Genomic DNA, 3222 nt, shown 5'->3' on the forward strand with positions numbered 1-3222 from the left:
ATTTCATTTAGTTTTAGCCCTTGCATTTCTTGACTTTTATTTGTTCTATTCACTATTCTCTGATCTCTATAAGAATCTTCTGGGTACTGTTGATCTCAGAGACAGGCATTGTTGTGCTCCAGTAGTTGCTCTTTCAGGCACTGACTCTTTTGGGGGGCTCTGAATGTTACAAGTGATTTTTCATTGGTTTTCTTCATTTGTAGAAGTTCCTTTATCTTCCTCTTTAATTCCATTGCTGAATGGGAGATGGAGAAGCAATCATTTCTGATATTTGCTCTACCTTCTGTCCTTCCCTTAGCTAGGTCTCCAGGTTTGGTTAATTATATAGTAGGGCTGGGAGTGAGATATTGTGCTATCTCTTTATAATTTGAGCACTTACTAAGGGATGGGAGAGGGTCCACAAGAATTCAGAACCTACTGATGGATCACAATACTTTCTATCTTGTGAATGGGCAAGTTCTGTCTCACTCTTTGTCTCTACATAATATGACCTTACAGTGGGTGTGCTTGTGTAGCCCCTGAGTCCACCAGAGGGTACAAGAGAGAAAAGAAAGGGAAGAAGGAGAGAAAACAGGGAAAAAAGACAAAAGAGAGAAAAAATAGAGAAAGGGCAAAGAGGGAGAAAAAAAGAAGAGAAAGAAAAGAGAAAACCAACCAATCAACAAACAAACAATAAAAAGGAGGAAAAAAGAAAAACAAAAAACCCCAAACCAAAACTCCAAAAACCCATTGGTAGAAATTTCTCAGCTTTAGTATGTCTCTTTGAGAGAAGGAGAGCTCCTTGTGGCAGGTTCTGCAACTGCAGGTCTATTACTGCATGCTCCCTTTTTGCTGTTGAAACTTGAGATGTTAGCATCTTAGCTTCCTGCTGCCTCCAATTGATAGTTGGCAAGAGCCTGGGGGCGTGGGGGTGGAGGGGGTAAGTGGTTAACTTGACTCAGCATCTCTTGGGCTCTCTTCCTTTTTCTTCCTTTCCTAGCATGGTCACAGCTCTCACAGCATGTGATTCACGGAAGGAATGGGGTCTCTAGTCTCTACCCTGCCCTCCTGATCTCTTTCACTCATTGCCAAGAGTGGAGGGATGTCAGTTAGGTACTCACCACCCTCTGCTTGGTCAGATCCACTGTATGCATCTATTGCCCAGCAGCTGGCTCAATGCAGAGGGTGGATCCTCTGGGGCTCCATATCCACCATTACTAATCAGCGCTTGTGCACTGGGGGTGATGTTGTCTGAGTTTGTGGAGAGCAGCCACAAAGCAACGCAGAGATCACCTCGGTCTTAAGATGCAGGTCTGCCATTCCACAGAGGCCACCCTAGAGTACTTCTTTGCCAAGGCTTTCAAACAGCTGCTTGGTTTCTCTACAGAATGTTTTTCCTGCTGCAAACAGGGTGGGGAAAGATAGCTCCCTCCTCAGCAAGTACCACAGTCTCCGGATCTCAGGTCCTTGTGGCAGGGCCTTGCAGCCTAGCCTGGTGCTGGAGGTGGTGGCAGCAAGTTCAGTTTCAGGGTGGCCTCTGCACACTGCTTCTTTGGGACTCTGATTCTGGCTCCCTTGCTGCACTCCCTCCTTGGCCTTTGCTCTCAGTATTCTGCCTGGCACTGCGGTGGTGGGGATGGCAGTCACTCCAGCAGCTTCTTCCTAGAAAAAGCTTTGTTGAGTTTAGAAAATGGCACTCAGCTTCTGAGCTCCAGGAAGCACAGGGTCCAAGCAAAGCAGCTGCAGCACCAGCCATTTCACCAGAAGAGCCCTGACCACTTGCTCCTGAGTCTCCACTCATTCAGCTACTCACAGCCCGCTTACCCAAAGACATGCATGCAAATTAATCCATAAACTCATTCACTCACATAGGAACTTGTGCAGTTCAACTGGCTATACCACCATCTTCTGAGAGCCTCCTAAAACATTTTTTAATTTAAATGTTGTGCTAAGATCATAGAGTGAACAAAGAATGAATGAATTCAGTGCAGATCATTTTCTTTTGGAGTAGTTTTCCCTACAAACTTTCTGATAGCACCACATAAACAACACCCTTATAATTTGATTTTTAAATCATGTTATGAATTTGTTCATGTCTAGGCCAGATCAATTTTCCCATGAACTTTTAACAGTTCTTGTTTAAAGCAATTAAAACTGTCATTATATTTAGTAATTTACTGTGCCCTAATTTTTCTAATTTATTTCATAAATTTATATGTGTGTATATATTCAACTTAATAAATATTGTTGGAAGGATAAAATTCACAAATTATTTTGTTGTTTACATTGCATTTGCATGCTTTTTCTTTTTCTTTTCTTTTTTTTTTTGAGTTAGCATCTTTCTCTGTTGCCAAGTTTGAGTGCAGAGGAATGACCACAGTTCACTGAAGCTTCAACCTTCAACTTTCTGGGCACAGATGATCCTTCTACTTCAGTCTCCCAAGTAGCTGAAACCACAGGTGCATACCATCATACCTGGCTAATTTTTATTATTATTTTTTGTAGAGATGAGGCCTTACTGTGTTGCCCAGTCTGGTCTTGAACACCTGGGCAACCTGGAAGAAGTAATCCTCTCTCCCTGGCCTCCAAAAGTGCTAGAACTACTGTGACTGGCCTGCATGTTTTTCCTTTATTTCCCAATAACTTTAAAGGGTACAGATAATTTTATGGCTACATGGATGCATTGTATAGTGGCAAAGAAGTCTGGGCTTTAAGTGTACCCACCACCACTCCCTGTGGTCACTGTACTTAATAGGTGATATTTAATTTCTCTACCCCTTCCCATTCTCCTCCTTCTAAGTCTCCAGTATCTATTACAGCATTTTATATGCCTTTCCTGATCCTTAGTTTAGCTCTCATTTATAAGTGAGAACCTGCAATGTTTCATTTTCTGTTTCTAGGTTAGTTCACTTAGGATGATGCTCTCCAATTCCATTCAAGTCTCTGCATATTACATTATTTTTTTAAGGCTGAATAGTATTCTATGGCATATATATACACCACTTTTTCATTTTCCACTGATTGGCTGAGGGACATTCATGTTAATTCCACATCTTTGCAATTGTGAAGTGTTCTGCAATCAACATATGAGTGCAGGTGTCTTATTGTATAATGACTTCTGTTCCTTTGAGGAGATACCTAGTAGCAGAATTGCTGGAATAAATGGTAGATTCACTTTTAGTTCTTTGAAAAATTCTATGCCAATTTTCATAGAGTTTGTACTAATCTTCACTCCCACCAACA

Source organism: Carlito syrichta, unplaced genomic scaffold (assembly GCF_000164805.1).
Source record: "Carlito syrichta isolate Samal-C Ts95f unplaced genomic scaffold, Tarsius_syrichta-2.0.1 Scaffold316388, whole genome shotgun sequence".
NCBI lineage: Eukaryota > Metazoa > Chordata > Mammalia > Primates > Tarsiidae > Carlito > Carlito syrichta.